General features: G+C 40.9%; 3 long non-coding RNA genes across 4 annotated transcripts in view; 2 read left to right on the forward strand and 1 right to left on the reverse strand.

Moving 5' to 3' along the window:
* The window catches only part of LOC107051730, a 183,770-nt gene that overhangs the window by 105,751 nt on the left and 54,731 nt on the right, over nt 1-23,288 (forward strand). For both annotated transcript variants that reach the window (XR_005859606.1, XR_005859607.1), the window contains 2 exons: nt 2,367-2,460; nt 20,455-20,623. This is a non-coding gene — a long non-coding RNA (uncharacterized LOC107051730). The remainder of the gene's footprint in view (nt 1-2,366; nt 2,461-20,454; nt 20,624-23,288) is intronic.
* On the reverse strand, nt 713-4,833 carry LOC121110706. The gene is made up of 3 exons (XR_005859608.2): nt 4,792-4,833; nt 983-1,156; nt 713-888 (listed from the first exon to the last, which is right to left on the reverse strand). It is a non-coding gene; the product is annotated as an uncharacterized LOC121110706 (long non-coding RNA).
* Nucleotides 14,060-17,302, forward strand: LOC121110707. Its single transcript, XR_005859609.1, has 3 exons — nt 14,060-14,987; nt 15,964-16,173; nt 17,138-17,302. It is a non-coding gene; the product is annotated as an uncharacterized LOC121110707 (long non-coding RNA).

The raw sequence follows: 23,288 nt of genomic DNA on the forward strand, positions 1-23,288 counted from the left end.
AGATTCTCCTATCCCATTTCTACTGTTGATATTTAGCATATTGCTGAAATTCCGGTGGATTCTTCTGCTTGATGCACAGTGTATCTCTGGCACCAACGGCATTTCAGTATGAAGTACAAAGAACACAAAGTTCTGGCTTCCGCCATAAGAGCTACAACTGATTAAAGAAAGCAGAGAATGGCTAAATCATTTTTTGTTTGTTTGTTCAAAAAATGTAAAGGCAATGATATCAGTGTCAGTCTGTCCCTTCTGTACCCCCTCGCACTGCTCTCTGATAATTTTGGGGCCTATTGACTAATTTAACCAGGAGTAGATATATGACAGAGATCCTGTAAATACTTAGTTACTGCAAATATCATAACAATACCTTTGCTTACCTGGTTATCTATTAGAAACAAAGACTACTGTGCAAACCTGCCAGCTACCACACACTACAGAACTCAATTGAAGAGGATACAGTCCCCATCTCAGAAAAAAACTTTTTCAAATTAGACAGCAGAGATTCCAAAAAAGAAAAAACACGGCAAGGTCAGAGCAGGTGTCCTTCTCAGTGTTAGTTGTTCCAGTGCGGGCCAAATAACATACTTTTTTCTCCTCCTACAGGCTTTTTTAGTAGTTACTGTTTTGAGGCAAATATCTGATGTACCGTAATATGGGTCAAGTGTTGCAACACTGGCAATTTTTTTAACTACTGAAAGCAAAGTCTCATTGAAGTCTGCTAGCAAACTTTATTTGATGGTCTTCTTGGGGTTGGCTAATCTTTGGATTGATAGATGTCAGTTTCCGTAACTGCACAAACTCTGCAGCAGCATGCCTAGAGTCTCTGCAGCTTCTGAGTTAGGCTGCTGGAGGAGCAATGGGAACCACCGCTCTGATACAAAGGAGGTGCTGAAAAGTACTCATGGGTTTTTTTAATAGGTTTTTCACGTTCTGCTGTTAGGAAAGCAAAACACAAGTTAAAAAAAGTGCGGAGTGTGGTTACTTTTTTACAGTGGTTGTAAGTGCATTTTGTAATGCTTGGCCTGATCTCAGAGGCATGGTGCCATCCTCTTTTGAATTCTGTCTCTTCTTTCACCTGTGTGGCTTTCACTGTGCCTCTATTTGTGAACCTCTCCAGGGAAACCCTGCATACTGAGCAGTTGACATTAGTTTGTTTCTGTAAAGTAAATATAAAAATTAATGTAAAAGAGTAAACCCTAAAGATTAAATTAAAATAAAGAGATATTACTCACTAAAAGGAAATGAATTGACAACATTAAACCAGAGACCATGAATTATATTTTCCATGGAGCTCAGCTCCTGTTAGGCAGCTGTTTAAACAGAACAGAGGCACTGAAGGGCTCAGCCTCACTCTGTTCCCATACTTCTCTGTGTGAGCAACTGGAAGTTGCCAGTTTCTAGATTTGGCCCTTCTGCACCTTTTTATTTACACTTGAAATCCTCATCCTAGTTCATCACTAATTGAGAAGATAAGGCCAGAGGGAACCTCGCACAGATACTGCTGTGTATGAGCAGGCTAGTGATGGGGTGGGGATGGTGGGAGTAGGCCCTATCCTGAAACAAGCATCGATGGAGAAAATTCCCCATCAACATTAGAATGCAGTCTTAATCCTGAAGAAGTCTATTGCTGGGCCTGACTTCAAAAGTTTTTGTCAAGTGGTTGTAATCTTATAATGAGATGCATATTTGATCATTTTTCTGAATGTGAGTGGATTTATAGCCCCTCTTTAGGCATCTCTTCCAGCTGAGACCTTGATAGTTCCCAGTATGATCAGTATTAGATTAATGCTCAGCAGATACAGTTCATCTCCATGCTGCATGAGAAAACAATGTCCTAATAATATTGGGGGACGTGAATTAATAACCAGCTATAACAACTTTGTTCCTTTCTACTCTGGAGGATGAAACAAGGATAGGCTTCTCTTCTGTTCTTCGCATAGAAACACTCACAGGGTATGGGACTGCCTGGATATAATGTGGGGGATACAGCTGGGCAAATATTTTAGAAGGAGTTGTAGGTCAATGTTTGAATATCCATGTGAAACAAAGTGACTCCAAGATGAAAAGATATGTGAGGGGGCAGGGAACATTTACAGCTCATAGGATTGAGCTGCTGTTAAATCTGTAAAGGAGTGAAAGTGTTTTAATAGGACAATGTCATGCATCTGGAGAGAAGGGCTATCTGAAGGTAAAGATGCACTCACATTCAATTTCTGACACTTCTTTTTTATGGTACTTGGCAGAGCCTTTCTTAACCGTAGCCATATTTGTAAAACAAAGACTTGGAAAAGACAACCAGTATCTGTATGCAGCCCTGTGGTTACCCCCATCCCTCATCTGCTCTTGCCCTGTCCCCTTTCTCGCAGATCAGTGATGTAACTCTGGATTGTTCCCTGTGCTGAAGGCTTGGCTCCTGATGCCACATGATGGTGAGAATGCCATGGAGCTGACATGGATCAGGTAGACATCAGCGAGATGGTTATGTGCACATATGTGGTGTAGTGCAGACATCAGTAATGGCCCGGTATCTGGGCACTGCTTAGATGGGGAAGAGTTTTTGTTTGTTTTCTGGCTAAATTTTCCAGAAATGTCTTAGAAAGCTGATAGAAAAGACTGATGGCAAGTCTCCAGTGCTAGAGAGAGCACTTCTGTTCTGCTGGTGCTCAATCCCTTTTTCCAGTTACTTGAACGACTTGGCTGGTGTCTCCTGTGTTTGGAAAGTAATAATCAGCTGTTAAAAACAATAACAACAAAACAACTCCTGTCCCTGGGCAGCTACAGGAGATTGTTTAATTTTCTGACAGTGACTTCATGTAGTCACATTTACAGAATCTCTATAAATCTGTTTTTTCGAAGTATTATATATTCTCCATTAATGACAGTTGCACAGCAATAGGTTTGATTCCAGGTAGGCACATTATATCAAACTTACCTTATTATGAATTGTTGTGGGAAAAGCACTGTGCAGATGCAGTTTACTACATGATCTATGTGAATCAGTGAGTGATTAACTTTGAGTGTACTGCGTATCTGATTCAGTTATGAATACAGCCAGTTGTTGGGCTGATAGTAATCTGTCTGATTTAACAGACAATGTTTCTGAGCTTGTAGGTGATATATCTGGAATGGTGAATGACAGGTCTGACTCACCAGTTGACTAACATTCATTCTAGAGTATATCTTCTTCAGTGGAGACTGTATGTATAAACATACACTCACACACATTTATATTTTTGTTAGCAGATAACATTGAGCACTTATCAGAATGAATCAGTTCTACTTAGTATGCAAGAGATCTTTTTTCCTGTATATCCTGCCTTGCATCTGGCCATTATTTTACAAATCAGCTGCTGGGATACATTCAAAGCATAACAGAAACCACTGACTTCAGGAACTTTGGATCTGGCCCTGTAAGCCAGCCCAGACGTTGCCACCCAACAAACAAGTCTAAACGTAGTTAAATCAAGTCAAACAAATAGTTGTATGCGTTTCTGTGCTGTGGTCTCTGGAGGTGTCCCAAAGCAGCATTTCTCTCCTTTCTTTGCCAGAAAGCTATGCTGTATTTTTAAAAGGGCAAAGTATGTGACAAAGTTTGTAAGAGCGACAGTGCAACACTGCAGGCCAGTTGGTACTCAGCACTGTTGGAGTGTTTGGCACCTCCAGGACTGTGCTTGGGGCTAAGGAATAGTAAGAATACTGAAATGTGGCTCAGAAAGGAAGCAGAGCTGCTTCAGAGTTAAGCTGGCATTCCTAGAGGAGTGATAGGAGAGGGAACGCTCATCTGTTGAGTTAGCAGAATGCCTAATGGGAAAGGAATCCGATCATCTGATTAGCATTGGCATAGTATCCTTCAGCAGCAGGTTGCCTCAGGCAGTGGGCACGGAGCTGTTCATCCTGCACAGGTTTCATGTTGTTCTGCTCCGTTTAGCTTCTGCTTTGTTTTGCTTCACTTATTTCACATTTGGAGGAAGATATAATCAATAAATCTTGAGTACAAGTTGCTCAGCAGAGGGCTGCGCTCCTGCAAAGTGCTATTTTTATTCTTTGCGGGAATGCTTAGCTGCACACCTGTCTGCCTTTGCTGTTAGCATGTTTGTTCTTAATGTTGCACTGCTTCTGATATCAATGGGAATGCTCTTGCTGCTGGTGGGCATTTTTTTTTTCTTAAGAGCTGAGTCTCAACTGTGCAAATCTCCAAATATGAATGCTGCTGTTGAAGCTGCGTGAGGAGCACCATCAACCCTGGTCAGACCTTTCTGCAAGTTAAAAACACTGCGAGTGGCAAATGCTTTAGTGCAGCTTGGAGAATCCTAAGCATGGGTTTGTGTTACTCATCCACTGTGTTCCAAGCTGCCTATCCTCAAGCGATAAATCCAGTAGACTTTTTCCTTATAACTACAAAGAGGGAAATCTCTTGAAAGAACAAACGAAATGTTGCCTGAAACAGTGCTTTGCTGCTTATATTTGCACATAGAAACCTTCACTGAAGCTCCTTAGAAATGCTTCGGTTCTCCTTAGCGTGCAACCACTCCCAAATTAAATATACCCATGCTTTAATTATGTGTTAATTATGAGTGAAACAAGGAATGGGAACCTTGCTCCCTCTTCCATGAGTTTTCTGTTGTGGAATTTACTGTGTGGTGAGCAAATAGCACATCAGTGCAATAATGCTGGTTGTGAGCCTTTTCTCTGAGACCACTTGCTCAGTGTTTGAAGTAAATCAGGACACTTCCTCATTTGCCATGGGAAAACACATGCCAGATAAAGTTAAAGCACAGGCTGTTTACTTACCTGTCTTGGACTGCTCACTGCAAAGTGGGGATACTTCACAGTGAAGCATCTGTGATGTCGTTGATTCTTAAGCATTCATAGAAGTGACAACAGAGAGAGCCCTCCGAGTTCAAAGCCTTCCAAGATTTTGAGCACAGTATAGGCTGGAAGAGATATCAGGAGGTCTCTGGTCCAATCCCTTACTCTGGATAGGTCCTATAAAAACAGATTGCTTAGGTCTTGTTAGCTGGGTTTTAAGTGTCTCCAAGAATAAAGATTCCGCAACGCTTCTGGACCCTTGGGCCAATGTTTGATCGCTGCTGAGGATATCCCCGCTTATGGGGGATATTACTAATCTTATGGGATTAGTAGCAAAGGAAGCAAAAGCATTTAGCAGATACTGGTACTTTTACATCCCTTTTCTGTCTTAGTGCTGGGATGGTCCAAACTTCCTCAGGACTAAAGGTAAACAAATACATATCCTCGTGTCTTCACTTAGATCAGAGGTGCCAACTTTGGCTACACAGCATCCAATATACAGCTTGGTGGGTATGTAACTGTCAGTTTTTGAAATGATTGCAGAAGTATTTAATGATGACTATGCACACAAGGAAAGCTTGCCTGGACTTTGTAACTCTCCCCTGAGCTGCTGTTGTTGAGTGCTTTGAATTTGTATGTGTATTCTGAGTTTTATTGAAACAGTGGATAAAAATTAAAATAGTTGTCAGGTATCTTTGACAGCTCAGTCAAGTAGGCACTTCCTTGCATATATTGTGCTAAAGCAGGTCATCTATGTTGCAGTATCTGCAGACAAACTGTACATTGCTTCATCTCATGGTAGGATTCAAAGAAACTGATACCGTTCTCAAAGGTTTCATTATTCAAGGTGATGTCTGTTTTCTAATGTTTCTGCGTTGCCTTTTCATTAAAATAATATAAGTAAAACTCCTACATACAACTTCAGATTCTCCCTCCAGCAATAAGTGACTTAAGCCCAAATTTTTAAAAGAGATTAGTGAAGTGAGTTGCCTGGTGTGAGATACTGTAAATGAGACTTATTTCCAGAGAAAACTTGTTCATACGCCTTCTGTAAACTGTGTCCACTTAAATACTGACTTCTCTAGCTTTTATTTCCTTTACACTGGCAAGTCTTTTAAATTGGAAATGAATTATTTCTTTTAATCTGGCCAAATATTGCAGTTCACTTACAGCTGTTGCCTGCAGAGGTAAGCTGTAGTACTATAGGCATTTTTCATGTGAGTGTGTGCTGTAGCACAGAATGAGTGCTGAAAATGTTCATACCCACCCTCTCTTTCAGTATTGATGGGAATCAAGCTTATTATGATTAATTTGCATGTGGAAAACTGCCTCTCTGTTGAGTGATAAAATTATTTTGATATAATTTTGTCATAAATTGTATTTATTCAGAAGCCTGACTCTTGCAAAGTAGATTTCTTCATAGTGCATACTACATGCTGTGTCCCTTTTGAGGTTTGCATGATGTAGCTGCAATAACTGACAGCTGAAAACGTCACTGAGAGGCTGTCAAAAATGCTGTCTGTGTAACTGGTGATAATCTAACTGTTCTTCAGTTTCACGTATCAAGCCACTGGGATAACGCTTGTTATTGGCAACGGCAGGTGGAATTGAGTAATGTGGTTTGAGTGTCAAAGGCCTGTGGTGCTGACAGGAATATTAACCATAAATCAAACACGGCACGATGGTGGTGCCAGGCTGGAATGTAAGGCAGGAGCTTGCACACCATACCGTGCCTGCCTGGACCTTATTCTCAGGACTATTCCTCTCAGTTGACAGGATTGAGGTTTGGGAAGCTAGGGCTCCAGGAGTGCTTTACCTAGCAGAAAAGCAGAAAGGAGCCACAGAGACTAAACGAGTGATGTGTGAAATGGTGGTGTGCTCTGCTGAGCACATTCCCGGTTGTCTTGCAGCTTTGCCACACTGCAGAGTCTGGTAAAGAGCAGGGAGTAGCTCATCCTTCATTAGGCATCATCACTGCTGCTCCCATCTGGCTGCTGTTGTAAAATCTTTCTGCAGCAGCTGGGTTTGCACTTGCTGTATTTTGTGGCATTTGCAGGGCTGGTGTTTAAAATACCCTTGATTTAGAGTGTGCTTGTGACATTGTTTCCTGCAGCAAATAGTTCCCAATTGCAGAAGAGCCTCCATTGCCTGCGTTCTGGCTGCTCCTAGCACCCTACTGGGGAAGGAGTCTGACGCTGGGCTCTATATTACCAAGTGAACCACAGCACTGGGAGCTGTTGGCTAGAGAATTGCAAGGGCATGTCTGAATGCCTTGTGCAGTCAACTTGCTGATTGTTAACTTTAATGCTTTTTGGTCCTTCCAGATGCCACTGTCATGTATCCCATTGCCTTTATTGACTGTCTTCCAACAGTTCCTCTGGTGACAGGCTTGGCAAACTCTGTTTTCATAATTAGACCCTAGATTATTTCAAGTTTTACATGCCCTTGAAGATCCGTGAATTTGGTTTCTTCACTGTGCTATACTGAGATGATGCAAAAAGAGCAAATATTGCTGAATTGTGGGGTAGAAATCAAACTCTAGGCTACCTCGACGTGAAAAACCTTTAGGGAAGGGCACTGCATTTTTTTTTCTTTCTTGCAATTATGTCGAGTTTCTCAGCAGGGAGTCAGCTAACAATATCCAGAGCAGCCTAGCAAGCAAGAAGCATAAAGACAGGAACTAAGCAAAATACAGAGATTTCATTGTAAATTAGTGTTGGAAATTAGAGCCAGGCTGTGAAAGAACCACAATTAAAATTCAGAGAGCAGAGAAGAGAAAGCTAACCTAGTGTCCCCTGCTTAGTGCACAGGGTTAGAAAAAAGGCTTTGCTGCTTTAGTATTCTAGCATAACTTGCACATTACTGAGATTGTCAGGAATTTAATGGAAAACCAGGGGTCTGATCCTTAACAGATGAAAATCAGTGTAACCAAGCTGATACCAAGGCAACTAAACTGATCTACAGGTGCTACACATGTGCTACTAAACCAGCAGCTCCACACTCACTGTGCTAAGGTAGATAGAGAAAATGAAGTGCCTCTTAGTTTCTGACAAGTCTATGTGCTGATTCTGAATTAAATGTGTCTGTTTAATGTGTATGAGCTATCTAGGAATAGAGACAATGCTCTTGAAATTAACTTGTGGTCGAAAGAAATAGTTGCACAATAAATCAGATCGGTACAAGTTGCTTTTTTTTTTTTTTGGTGATTGTTTTTTGAATTGCCTTCAATCAATTTGTTTTACCAATATAAAACTAAATTGTTCCCAGATTCGTTATGAACAAGAAGAGCTAGAATACTAAACAAACAAAAAATTAATGCTGGGATCCTAACACAAGAGCTCCCTAGAAACAAATTCAAAGGCAAAAAAATAAGAGATTAAAATATACAAAATACTGCAATTTAAGTGAAAATCACTGAATTATTGAAACTCCATAGAAAAGATGTCACAGCAGTGTTTCTAATCAGCCTGATTAAAAAAAAACAGGATCTTTTTCTTCCCCTCCTTTGATGTCAAGAATTGTATTGTAAGCTTAAAAAGATGTACGTAGTTCAATCAGATTGATCTGCAAAGTTCAAAGATACTGTAATTTTCTGAGTACATATGCTTTATCCCATGTGGTAGAAAGTATAGTGCAACTATACACCATGTAATCCTTTTAATACCGCTGTAGGACTGCAAACAAAACACTTCTGCAGAGTGGAAAAGTTAGCATCCCCTATAGAGTAGCTCTGTGCTGACCTTTGTTGTGCTGTGTCCGTACCCAACACAGTCTATGCATTAAATGTCTCACTCACAGAAGTGCTTTGTTCTCCCCTGATGATTATTTATGTCATAAATTTACATACAGACTTTGTGAGCTGTCTGATAACTGCAACATCAGCTGGCAAATATGGGCTTGAGGGCAGCCTCTGGATGCCTGCTCTCTGTGCAAGGATGATATCCTTGCTGCAAAAGAGGTGCACAGGGCTTGTGAGGGCAATTTTGGTGAGCACCATCCAGCTGCCCTCACTGTGTGAATGTGTTTGGGCAGAGCTGCCTCTGCAGGATGCTGATATCTCTGTGCTACTCAGTATGCAGAGGCCAGAATGAGTGTGAGGGGCAGTGGTTCATGTGCTGCCAGAGGGGCTCTGCCAATGTCAAATTCTGCAGAAAGAAGCTCAATTTGCAGCAAGCAAAAGAGTTGTTCCCCTAATGGGATGAGGCCAAGTTTTCCATGTATTCAGTGTTATATAACACGGAAAGAGATACTTTTTGCCCTAGCATGGAATTCATACCTATGCTTTTGGCTGGCTGACCAGTTTTAAGCATTTTTGGCACTGGCAACGTGTGGTGGATGTAAGCTTTGCTAGGACAAGTACCTCTTGAACAGGCTTGCCTGCTGTGAGCATTGGATGTGATAGAGGTTGGAACCTCTGCCCCAAAATCTCAATTGTAAATGAAATGGAGAAAATACCATAATTCCCCTTGTACAGAAGAAAAATTCACTTGTAGACCAAAGGAGTACTTTAAGGCCTGGTAAAGTAGATGGAAAGGCAGCATTAAGTTGTGGCAGGCTTTGACAGGTTGCTTAGGGATTTTATGTCTTTGCAAAGGGCTGATTTCAATACTGCCAAGAAGAGATTCAGAGCTCTGCCTCCCCTGAAGATAAAATTGAATTTAAGAACTATTTTTAAGGATTGAAACATGACAGACTTTTCACTATTTGCAATTTTTAGTTAGAAGTTGCTTAGATTTTTTTTTTTTTTCCCCAAAAAAAGTGTCATGGGCAAAATAAGGCACTTGGGTCCTGCATCTTTTTATGAAATCTCTCCACGTATTCTGGCATTTCTGTAGGCCAGTGGCCTGTCAGAGAACCCGTAGAATGGACCTTGCTTGCTCAAGGTCCATAGCAGGGAATAAACTCAACAGAGATAATTGGAGCTACATCTATTTACACCAGCTGAAAGATGTGACCTCTGATCTTCGATTACTCCGGCAGACAGAATGGTATAAGTCAGGGATTTTTTCAGTGATTCTTCATCTGTTTGAATTGCCTGGCCAGCTTCAAGATACAGAGGCTGTAAACAAAGGGAAATTGGGGCGGCAAACCGATCAATTACAGAATATTGAAAAGATCAAGCAAGTGGCAGCAGTGCTGCTAAAGCCAATATGGAAAAGCCTTTCTCATCCAATAACCTCATTCTTGTGACAAAGGTTATAACAAGATGGAAAATGGCACAACATGAATGCATTCTGGTGGCAATGATTGCTGTGTGAATTGGGACTGGTTCATACTTCACCCAGTCTATCTTCCCTAGATGCTGTATCCCAGGCAACCCAGGCAGAAGGTGTTATATTTATTGTGTCCCCATTGCTTTTTATCTCTTACAGTGAAACCTGACATTAAATTCTTTCTCCAGCCTCCATTAGTTTGAATAAACTGGAGCACATGACAGCATTACTTTCACTTTATTTCCTAATTAGACCAACAGAATCTATTTCCTTCTTTTCTGTCTGAGAAGGTCAGTGCCATTGGTCTCTGTTACCCTGCCCAAACTGCCAGAAGTGGTAGCTTGTTTTCTGCCTCATCATGAACAGGGAGTTACCTTGTGCTTTTGGAGATGACCTTGGTTTCATTTTCACTACACCAGAATTTGAAGACCTTAAAATAGATACAGAGACCATCCATAAAATTTGGAAGAAGTCCTGGTACCTGTCTGTACTGGATCTGCTAAGGAGCTAAAGGTCCTGTATGTGGTTAAAAATACATACAAATACAAGATGTTTTAGTACATTTCAAGGTTACTAGGTTCAAATCATGTTATCCTTTCTCTTTTTTCTGCCACGAAAAGGTTTCTTTGAGCCATTGAAAATGCTCATTACATCCTAGAGGTTGTTAGCAAAAGAAGGTGTGGAGGGAGAATCCAGCTTTGGCAATAATGAGGTGAAACTTGCCACGTCAAGTCTGTGTTATTTTTCATATGTTAGCAGATGTTAAGGTCATATGGATAAGATCAGAGCTGGTGAGGAGGTGACTGCTTCTTACACCTGTCCTTGAATAGAGCTTGTGGTGCAAACTGTTCTCTTTCTGTGCAAACTTTAATATGTCAACATAGGCTGCTACGGGCTGCTGTGGTAGCAGTTTCACCTCTAAGGTGGTTTTAGGATTTGCCTACATGCAACTTGACACTGCCACCTTCCAGATGAGATACACTCACTGACTTCTTGAGAACTTGGCCATGCAAACTCAACAGATACTCAGGCAAGTACTGCTGCTGATCTGGGGGCATCAAACCAAACCTGAACCCTTATCTGCTTGGACAACCACCACAAAGCATTGCAGTCAGTTACGAGATGACAGAGGTTATGTCATCTAGTGGGTCACTTTTCTTGTGCTCACCATAGGCATCAGTGGTGCACCCTGATGGGATTGGTTGAGGGATGCAAGTCCAGGTATGATCACAGTGAAGGCTTCTGTCTCTTCCAGGCTGTTTCTTGCCCCGGTATATGTTATAACTAGAGAAATCAAGGCTGTTTTGTTCCAGCAGTCACCTCCAGGTACCTGATGCTATTATCTGTACCTGGGAATGGCAAACAAAAAATGTTTTGTCTGGAGTCAGAAACTGCTCTGTTTTCTTTGAGAAGTGATTCTGGTCTTCAGAGCAGGACTGTGGGACCCAGTTGAAGTCACAGCCTATACTAAGTTCTTATGATAGCTTGAGAGCTGCTTGCTGTCTCTGGTCACTGCTCACGGCCAGAGAGCTGGGATTGAGTAAGAAGTGCTTGCAGCTTGTAGTCTTTGCCTGAAGGAGCTTAGCTGCTACTGCTTGAGGATCACATGCAAGCAGGTAAGCCAAATGAGAATCACGCGTTCACAAAGCCTGAGAAATCCTGAGCTAATCCATTGGGTTTCCAAAATGTAAAGCGTAAGTGAGAAATGCAGTTTTCTCTTCAACTCAGAATTTGAATACCCCTTTGTTTTGCCTGCTTTTCTCCTCAGTGGCTTTCCTCCATACACTTTGGCACACCAAAAGTCAGGACTTCTGTGCTCCTTGGTCCTTGTCTTAGCCTAGAGTAGTACAGAGGAGTCTTGCCACAGGGCCGGAGGAGTCCTCATAAGGCACCTGGGGAAGAAAGAAATTCCGTATTCTGGTGATAAGAAATGCCTCCTTCTGTGTGAAATTCTGTTTTCCTTCATCCTTACCAGCATCAGTTTGGTCCTTTCCCCTCACAGTGGGTGATCTGTTTATAGCTTAGAAGTCATGGCTGCTGTTTCAAAGCCCTTTGAAAACTCATCCTTTCCTTTTCAGTCATTGTGCAGCTAGGCCAAGGCGACAGCTTGTTAGTGTTTAAATGAGCCTATCCATATTTTTGCATGAAATTCTGTCAGTTAAGCCTCGAATCTGCTCACTGTAATGGTACGATCTGCTCTTTGTTTCAAGGCTTTGCTTTTAAGCCTAACTAGAGTGTAACACTATTATATAGTCATAGGCTCTCAATGGAGGGACAATTCAGAGCTTAATCTGCTATTTCTGGGTAGAGTTTTTTTGTGTTTTGTTTTGTTTTTTTCCCCAGTGCTGCTACTAGAGAACAAGGTCCAGGAGGAGGATTCTGCACCATTTAGGTGCAAATTAGAGATATCAAAATAAGATAAGGAGTGGGGGGTGCACATAGTGCCGTATTTCTGATGCCTCCCCAGAAGAAGCTGCCGAACAGTTAGTCCTGTCCAATTCAAAAAGCATACCGCCCTAACCAGTGGAAGATATGCACTAGCCAACTTTTCCCATGGGGGAAAGCTAAAAGTCCACTACAGACTTGGACTGCAGGATTGCAGTGCTGTTGGCACCTGCTGACCCAGAACAACCTGCTGCAACCTGACTCTGCCTGCCTACTAAAACATACAACTCACAATCCTCTTAGTTCTAATTTGTTCTTCTCCTGTGTTCAGATGGCACTGGGCTTTTACATCTCCCTCTGGGGCACCAGGCAGGTTGCCTAAGCATGTGGGAGCTATACTCACAGGAAAGAGGGACTCCATGTCCAGAGTCCAATGCAATTCTGGGAAGCCAGAACAGGACCATGTGCGGCTCTGGGATTTTGCCTTTTCCCCTTTTGTGTTTCTGGGGCAGTTTGTTTGCCAGTCTTGTTTGCTTTAGAGCTTATGGATGCTATATGCCAGCTAACAATGTGCATGTCATGAAGTTGCCAGCTGATACACAAGCCAAATCGGTGTAGTGATTGTTGGGTTGTATTTTTGCAACTGACACGGATCCAAGGCTTGCAGGTTTTGAATAAACCTATATTGACAGGCATCCACACACAGATAAGTTCCTGCCACCATTCTGCAAAGTGACTGGCTCTTTCCCTAACAGCTCATTTGATGCCCTCTGAGGCTAACTCATCTATGACTTCAGGGCAGAAAATGACAGTCCAAAATGAGCTGAAGAAAACACTCCTGAATATCTCCCCTCCTCTCCATTACCTTAAAAAATTAAACTTCTGTTTATTCTGAAGGGCTTCTGTTGCTCTCAAGCTGTATCTCCTAATAGGTTTCTTAGAGAAGCATTTTTCTCTATGCAAGTAATTTAAGCCTTACATGCCCTCAAGCCATTTTTTAATTAAAAGAAAAATAGGAAATTCTTGCCCAAGTAGGGGGCTTATGGTGCTGATTGACTGCAGTGAAGAATTCCATAGGAGTGTTGAATTTTGCACTGTCAGATACGAAATCAGCCCTATAAGTATAACCCTGACCTGAGGCTGGGATTTTTAAAATGAGTTTCTTAATAAGAAAGGGAAGAAATAAATTTGACTTTGAATAAGCATAATGCAATTTCCCTTCACACAAATTACTCCTTTATTATAGCACAGATATTCACATTTATCAGACTAAATGCTTAAGTCATATGGAGCTTCATTTTGCTGGACTCAGCTCAGTCCTGCCTAAGAGGAAACGTGTTTCTAGAGCAGTTTAATTCATGCAGGCTCACCTCGTTCACCCTGCTGTAACTCACCCCAAGTGTGTGTGGGACATTAGCTCCTCACCTTTTATTTGGAGCAAAGATGGAAAACTCTCTAATAGCAAGCATCTGGAACCTTGATGGTGCCATTCAGGTGGATTTTCCAAGCATTTGGATTAAGTATCCTTTGGTTTCTCTGCGCATTAGGTTTTCTCATACATCAGGGAAACTGAGAATATATGTGACAGCCTAATTGATACAGCTAAGAGCAAATACATCCACTTGTTGGACAAATGCAGGGGATTTGGCATGTGCAATGCTATACATCCCACCATCCCTTGCTCTTGCAGTGTCTTCCCCACCCTGATGCCTATGAGGGCACAAAGGTAGAGACGGTGTGGTCAGAGCAGCTTGTACATACAGCTTGTCGGTGGCTCCTGTATGGGTGTGAGGCATCCTCTATTGCCATTCTTGGCCTCTTCATTTCAGGGAGAGACAGCCTGGCTTCTTCCCTTTTCACCTGACAAGATATTCCTTAGGTTTACTAGGCTAATTTAAAAAGCTGCCATCAAGCAGAATGTTATATTCTGGTTGTATGCCTTTACCTCCCTACCCTTTCTGCCAGTGCTTAGATACATAGGTGTCAATCCCTAGTATGGGACTGGCTGCTGTGGGTGAGAGGGAGGCAGCAGTACAGGAATTTGGTTAATATCATAAAGGATGTCCAGAGGAAATGAGAACATTGGGTAAATAAGCCAGTCAGGGACTAGTTAATGGTAGAGCTGCCATCCCTCTCTGACTACCTACCTTATATTTGAGATGTGTTTTCTCAGAACAAGCTGACTTTGTACCAGTGGCTATGGGAGAAAAATGTTTGAGCTCATCACTGTTTCCCATATCTTCCTCATTTTCTTTTTTTTTTTTTTCTTGTTAAATCTGACTTTCTTAGCTGAGAACAGGCTAAGTACGTCCAAAGCAACTCAGCAACCAGTGCAGATAAAGCCAGGGCTGTCAGAAATTGCCAAGCAGAGGCATTTTTTGTAGTCTAAAATGAAGGATGGAAGAGCCCATTTGGATAAAAAAAGAATTAACCTTGAACCTCTCCCTGAAGTCTGATTCAAACATGAATCTCATTTGTATTAAAAAGGAAAAGGGGAGAAAATATAATTTACTTAGCTCTTTTATGCAGAGTCTGCAGTTCCTGGTTTGAAGAAGCAATGAGCTAAAGAGAAACCAGAGTGTAAGAGCGGGGTGCTGACTACAGACATCACCTACGTGGGGGCAGAAGTAGAGAGTCTACTGACTTTCTCCCCAGAAGAGTGCTTTGTGCCTCGTCTCCTGTGTTGTATGACAAGACTGATCATCAGCTAGAGTATAGCCCCCTTGAGAGTCTTGATGCAGCTTATTCTTTGCAGTTGACAGAGATACCTGTGATGGTACCAGAGACAGGCTCCAAACATGCTGGACTGGAGTAATCCAAGTCTTCACTTAAAACTTCGTGAGATTCTCACAAGAAATAATATTCCCTGTTAATCCCTGGTTTAGCTAGAGCATCTCAGCATGAAGCTCCTCTGTATAGGGGAGTGTTCCCTGCTGGATACTCTGCCTCACTCAAGGAATAGATAATGAGGGAATGGAAAAGGGTGGAGGAGAAATGGTGAAAGGTTCAGCACATAACCAAGCAAAGCAAAGTACAGTGAACAGATTGCAAGTCAGACAAGAGCAGATCAATGAACCTGATTTCTTCTTGGCTGAGGTGGCTCTGTGATGCTCCCTTTTTTACTCCTGAGCCAGCCTATTCCTCCAAGTTGAAAACGATGATTCAGCTCAGCCTTTCAAGAAACAATGATCCTGGGAGTAATTTTTTGTGGCTGACAGCCCCTCCATGTACAAGCCAGTTCATTTGGAAGTAGAAGTATTAACAAAGTATTGACAGCACTGTGGCAACAGGTTGTTCTCTGGCCGCTATGGTGCAGAAAGAGAATGAGGAACTACTATAGTCATTGGCTATTCTGCTATTTTGTGGATGAATTTGTTGCCAGTTTTGTCAAATCAAATGTTCAATGGGTACCAGCTTTAAACTCAATTTCTAGAAGGGCATGGGTGGTATGTCAATATTGGGATTGAAATGCACATGTGAGAGATGCATCAATAAACTGCAAGGAGCTTGTGGACTTCCTCTATGCATGGTTACTTACTGTGCATCTCACTTGCAGGGACTGGGCCACCAATATGAGAATCCCTGCCAATTTTGAGTGTCCTGTGGAAAAGCTAATACAGCAAGAACATGAAAAAAGTGAGGATGGTGGGTGGTACAGGTATCAATCCATCTTACCCATTCTGTGTTTAAAAAAAAAAGTGTCAGTGATGAATTGAGTGAGGAATCTGCTCTTTCTTCAGCCACGCCAAGTGAAGAGTGAATGACAGTAAGTGAATGACATAAGCAACATGTATTGGGTATGACCTAGTGACTCTGAGTATCCTGGGCAGTTTGTGAACTAGGTTGTTGTTTGGTTTTTATGTATGATTTGGACCTTGAGAGTGGCACATTGTACAAACTAATGAGACCGACTGCTGGGGCTTAATGGGCCTCTCTGGGAATACTGATAATGCCCTAGACTTCCATCTCCCCAGTCAGCTCTATATCAAGGATCTTACCCCAAAGCAGCGTGGCTTGAAGAAAGCCATTGTACAAAGTAATCTGTGTTCAATTCCTATGGTGACATATGCTTTGATTTACAAAAGTGCTGGTGTATGTACTCAAAAAAAATTATTGCATGTGCCTAAAATTTCCAATAAACTCCCACCCACCACTTCCAAATACCTAAAGAAGAGAGAAATAAGTTTTGCATTGAGCTCTGAATGAGTCTACAGTGATGTTAGTATAAATGAGGTGGTGAAACCCCTTCTGTGTTTCTTTGATCTGAATTGGAAATGTTTTTGATGGAATGTTGCTGGGGCTGCTGTCTGTCTGTCCAAGAGGGAAGGGAAGGGAAAGGAGAATTGTCACGGAACTGAAGTAGAAGGCGTGTGATGCATTTAACCAAAGATGCCAAATATGTTCTGAGTACTGAGCTTTTCTACCTAGAGAATAACAACTAGACATTACATTAAACCTTTTTAGACATGGGTAACATTGGTTGGATTTCATGACCCTACTGATGAACACGCAGTGAATAACATAGAGCCAGCATCAGCGATGACCAGTGCAAATGTTTTTTGCTTTTGTTTTGAATGCTGCACATCAGATAACAAGGTGATAGTATAAGCTGTATTCTAAATAATCATGAATCAACAACTTCCGTTGAGTAAACCATAGAACTCCTCTCAACTCTTTCCCTATGTATTTATAGCCTACAAAATCAGCTTTATTTCCCTGTATTTAAATAGGTGAGTTCTCAACTGCTCTTTTGCTTGGAGATTGGCAGGAGATCATTGAAATCACGAGGTCATACAAGGAGAAGATCTAATGGAAAATTCTCCCAGTCTCAGCTGGATAGAATATGGATTCAAATCTATCCCATCGATTAAAGCTTTGATTTCATCCCCTTGAAAGATGTCAGCTGGTATTTTTCAGAGATTTGCAAAAGTCTTACAGCATGACAAATACAGGTTGTATGACAACAGAAGAAAAGTTGCCTGTCTTTTTTCCCTCTAGTGAAAGAAGAGGCACTGTAGTGCAGCCGATGGTGCATCCATACTCTTTAAAAAGTGGTGAGATGTAAGCACTATTTATTCACTCCACCAGCTACAGGCATCTTCCCTGGCCATTTAATGCTCTTGAACCCCTGGACGAGAGGTGCCATTTTATGATCGGAGAACTGTGTTTACAGCATGAAAGTACAATAGCTTTTGGTTCTACAGGAGAAGAAAATTATGGTGGCGATGAATCCAGCAGCTGTGAAGAAAAAAAAAAAAAAAAAAAAAAGCTCTTGTTATCTTTCTTTAGGAAAAAGAGTAAAATACATTTGTTCTGAATCGTAAGATTTGAGCATTTAGTCAGGTTGTAAGAGAAATTTAAGACCAGACACTACTTATCTTTCATCATTGTTTAAAGACAGGTTTTTGCAAATTGCTTGTCCACTCCCCCATGATAGGTAGATAGATAGGTAGAAAGAAAATTATTGTGGAGAATATGTTCTGCCACAGTAGCATATAATTATGTGGCAAAAAATATATCAGACTGTGCTGCAGGCAAGACATTGTGTCTCATTAGTGTTTGGTGGACCTGATCACAAATAACATGTTTCAAAACTGTCAGCTCCCTCTGATTCTTCTTTTGTGCTTATATGCACACATAACCATGCTCAAAATTAGCCTGTTCCTGGAAAGAGGCTTTGTATGGCCGGCCCTGTGTCTAATAATTTGTTTGTGGAATTAAAGGGGCATGTCTTTCAGCAGCTGCACTCAGAGGGACTAAAAGCACGCAAGCTGTTCTCAATAAGTGAGCAGTCATTTTTAACCAGGTTAATGATACTGAATTGCCCCAAGCAGCCTGTTACGGTAACTGGCTTAATACAGTACTGACCATAGCGGGTGCTGCTGAAGTGCACAGGCCAGAGAGCAGCAATGATCCAAGAGATCCCATATGAGAATTGTACATCCTTTGCCCTCAGAATATTTTCCTCCACTGAGTGGAGCAATGCAGCAAGAGCATTAACAATGACAGATTGACATAGGGCTGGTGATCTATGCTTTAGTGCTGTTATGCTGCAGGTCATCTGTGAACGCAGCAGGGAGTCTGCAACTGAGGGTACAATCTCATTTTTTTTGTTTCATCGTTGTCCATACTTGCGGCAGATAATTGAGGTAAAAATCACCTGTGCCAATGAATTTATTGTTTTGGGTTTTTTTTTTTCTTACCAGAATTTGAGCCTGGGGACAAAGAAACCGGGACGAAAACCTTGCTGCTTCACTTCCCCTCACTAGCAGTGCATTGCATTGTTGCTGAAATGCATGCAAGCATCTGGAATTTAGCTCCTGTCTCAGTTGCCATCTGTTCAGGCAGTAGGGAGGCGATAAAAGGTTTGTTTCTTGGTGTCCACAGGCTAATCTAGATACACCCAGTCTAATCATTTTTAGTAGAGTCAATTCCTGCTGATTGATTTCTTGTATACTTTACAGATTGTTTCTATTTTCTTGAAACACCACTATATGAATTTGAACATGCCATATAGTCAGTGATAGACAATACCACTTTGACATCTTCAGTTGTCTGCACTTTAATTTACTGGCTCTTATTCCTCTTTGCTTATGGCTCCTCAGTATAACTGGCAAGGCAAAACTAGATGGGACAGCTAGTCAAGATGCAGATTATTTAGAAGGATAAAGCCTGGCTTTATCATTCTGTTATAAGTTTATGATCTTCTGTAGGCGATATTGGGCATGAGAGTTATGATAGCTTCCTACTTATGGAAAAGACTGTATCTGAAACACAAAGGGACAAAAGTTCAACTTCATTTTCAGCAATACTAGTGTAGATCTGGATGAAACCTTGCAGGAGCTAATGGATTTTCTCCAAGTTTTGTGAATGAGTCTGTAAGGATTGTTTTGAAGTAGTTACGTGGATGCTTGCCTGTACACTGCTCCAACTCCAAACTGCTGGCTTATGGGATAACAGGAAAAAGGATCCCATCACTGCTTTTTCCCCTTACTGACTTAGTTTGCAATTGCTAACCACGCTGCAGGTCTTGGAAGGTTGCCTGCACAACACAATCATGAATGCATTGACTTTTCTGACTGATGCCAAGAGGTGAGAAGGGGTAGCAGTTGCTTGTTATCTTCCTCTGTGTACTTGGGAAATACAAACTACAGTCCAAACTACAGCTCAAGAGGCTCACAAACTTCTGATTATGGTTCAGCATGGTGAAAGCCTAGAGGATATTTCCATGATAAGAATGGTAAAAAGAGGACAAAATGCTCTGTTAAAAGACTTGTTTCATGCAGGGATGTCTGAGCTTAGTGATTCCACAAGTGGGAAATGAGAGTGACAGTAGAGTCAAGATTTCTGCTGCAGAGCTGTGGGTATAATGGATTATTTTGGTTTTCTGGTAGTTCTGGAAAGCTGCTAGAAAAAGAAAAGATATGATGAAAAGAGACAATCTTTTTTTTTTTTTTTTAAAGCCAGCTTTGTTCATTTTGTTTGTTTCATTTACCCTCCATCAAGCTGTTTTGATTTCAGACTTGCTGCTATGTTTTTAATTCTTTTTTTTATTTATAAGATTACAATAAAAAAAAATACAACTAGCAGAATGAGAAAGAGCAGCCAAAGGTTGATTGCAGTCTATTGCTCATTGTATAGATTTGTAGGATTTTGTGGCAGAAGGCACTGTGATGATCCTCTAAACTAAAATGCAGGCTTTAAATTTTACCCACTGAGTCTGATATCAAGCCTAAAAACCTGTGGCTGAGTTGACTCATAGTTTTTGAAGTGTGCATTCAGTCTTGATTTAAAGACTCTTAAGAGATGGGGAACATACAGACAAGACCTCTGTATAATCTCTTCTGCCAGTTAGAAACTGAGTTTAAAGAAAAAGCTAACAGAAATATATTTTCCTTTTTTAATATTCTGAGTTCAATTTATAGCCTGTAGAGATAGGAATGATGTGTCTGATACATTGAAGAGTCTTAGAAGTATTAGAAATGCTTGTTCTGCTTGCATAAATTGAGGCAGTGGTGAATAACTAACCTTTCCCCTTCATTCCTAGAAAGCAGAAAGGAACCCAAGACGAAGTCACACATTGTGGATCCATAGAGCCCGACATCACTAGACTGTGTTGCCAAGATGGCATGGCTCAGGCATCACTACTGGAAGTGCTGGCACTTAGCTCTGGGAAATCAGTGGGACTCACTGTGGAGCAAAGCATTGTCAGCAAGGTAAAAATGTTGGAATTAAGACATGCAGATATTTGGTAGAGTTGGCTGAAAATTTTCCATCCTAATGCTCTCCTACTGGAAGCTGTGGTTTTGCTGAAAACATTTGCTTTCCTTAGCAGAATTTATTGCACAGAACTTGGATATATTGTTTTCATTTGGGTCGTGAAACATTCTAGTTTGCTTTGAGGGAAGACAGAATGAAACTTATCTCTTCATTAGCGAAATCAAAGCTCAGCAGCAAACTTCAGTAAATTCAAACACAAGTCAGTTCTAAGAGAAAATCTGATTTCCAATTATGGTTATTTATTTATTTACCAACTAGTTCTAGTTTTCTTAAAATATACCAGGGATTTGTAGATACTCACTAAAGAGCTGAACCAAAAAAAAAGGAAAGAGCACTCAAACTGTAAGTTGTTTTTGAAATGTTCAATACTATATTAAGAAAAGAGGGAGTTCAGAATATGGTTTTACAAGTACAGGCATTCATCCCAGTTTTCCACAGCAACATAAATTAGATCAGCTCTTCAGTAGTCATGGGATCTGAGTCCTAGTTGCTAGTTGTCAAATATACATTTGGAACAAAGTGACACCGCTCTCTTCATGAAGCCAGATGGGCTAGATCTGCAGGAGTATAAACCTAGATTTGTTAAGTTACCTGATACATCAGTGACAGATTTCACCTATTTCATTTTTATTCAACTGGCTGAACCACTGATGAGGAATTCTTGCTACAGAGTTCAATAACTGAGTAGTTGGGAGCAGGGTGGCTCGGCCAGATGTTTCTAAAATCAGTCGATGGGGGTGGTAACTCTGTTACTGCAGTTCTGCATGAAATAGCTACAGAAGGGAGAGAAGAGAACCATGCTTTTATTGACTGTGCAAACTGTGCTCTAAATAGTATGAGGATACAGGATAAGATCTGTTATCTATATATTCTGTGCTGGCAATTATTTATTTTTCTTTCTGTCCAAATTCTGGGAGAGAATGATTTTTAATGCAATCAAGAGTGATCTGCAGAGCATTGTCATGTGTGGAATGGAGGGTACAGATAGTCTGATTTTGTGTCCTTACCTACAAAAGAACTCAGAAAAGGGAAGATGCTTTCTTCCACTGTGGTTTCTGCTTTGTGTCCAAGCAGCATTTTCTTACTCTCTCCCAGATTTTTTAATGAAGACATATATTCTTTAATAACTGAGGCTTTGCATCCACGAGGTTGTTCATAACCACTAATCCTCAATGAAGATCAAATAAATATCTGGAGAAAAGAAATTATTTTCCCACCTCAGCTCCTGGTCCTAGAGGACTTCATCGTTCTCACTGCTGTAACAGGTCAAAAGAACCTTTCTTCAAAAGACTTCCCCACAGACAAATTTGTGGGGCCTGATTGGGTGCCTTAGGTGCCTTTAACTCTTCTAAAAGAACCATTAAGAACCTGAAGGAGATGATGCTGGGTAATTCTTTTGTCAGAGTTCGTGTTACTAACCCCACAGTTGAGTTGTACCATGTTTAGAAAGCTCACATCTCACTTTCCATCAAATTTATGACAGTTAACTTATTCGTATAATTTTCTTCCATGATTGAAGACGTTTTAGTAGCCCTTTCCTTCTAATTCCAGGCTAAAGCTCTAGTTTTATGGTCTGTATTTATAGGCACTCATTTTAGGCATTTGCCTTTTGCATATTGTCTTGAATAAGCAATGCAAGGAAATAAAACGATATGAGAGAATCTCCTGTCAGAGGAAGAGTCCTCTGTTTTCAGTTGTAGGGCTCAGGGGAAGTAAGTCTTATGGGAGCAGTCTGTTCTAAATGTAAGATGATTGTCTGTTGATGCTTTCCCTTCACAAAATTAAGCCTGTACTTATTAATGAAAAAAAAAAAATGAAAGCAAGGCAAACGCAAGGTGGTTAAGAACGCAAAACTCTTTTTGTTCTTTTGAACGTTATGTAATTGTTTATGTTTGTACCATATCCCTTACAGTTCCTGCTAGTATCTCTCAAACCACTCCTGTACAATATCCTTATGAAACGCAAGTATTAAAATATATATATATATTTAAAAAAACCCTCCCTATTAAGTCATCTAAAGTTATTCCTGCTTTCCTGAGCTCTCCTTTGAGTAATTGAGATTCTTCAAGTATGTTTGTAGGAAGAGTAGAGCTTTCTCCTACTTGTAGAATTGTATTATTTTCTATCTTTCTGTATAACAACTCTCAAACTGGGCTGTGCATTTTCTGTGATTGCACCTTGTTATCCTCTGAATTCCTTGGAGAATTTCTCTGAAGACAGTTACTTGCTAAGATAACACCAGTGCTGGTGGTTTTGGATCTGGTGCACTCTTCTACTGCACCAGATCAGTTGGAATTGAAAATACAAACACATATGCAATTAACGGCGTAGTTTTTAGTGGGGAACAAAATTAATGATATACTTAGCAAAGAATCTGCAGCCTCTACCTCATCCATTGCTTTTAAGCTGAAATCTCTGTTTATTAATACTAGATGTAGAATTTTTGCCCAAAATGACTGCTTCTAAAATGTGATTATGTTGCTGCTATCACACTGTAATTGTCTTTCCCACTGTCCCATGTGACTGTGAGGAAACTATTTGAGTAGTTTTGATGAAGACTTAATGACTGAGGAGTCTTTTCCTACCCCATTTCCAAATAGC

The sequence above is a fragment of the Gallus gallus genome, chromosome 4, assembly GCF_016699485.2.
Source record: "Gallus gallus isolate bGalGal1 chromosome 4, bGalGal1.mat.broiler.GRCg7b, whole genome shotgun sequence".
Taxonomy (NCBI): domain Eukaryota; kingdom Metazoa; phylum Chordata; class Aves; order Galliformes; family Phasianidae; genus Gallus; species Gallus gallus.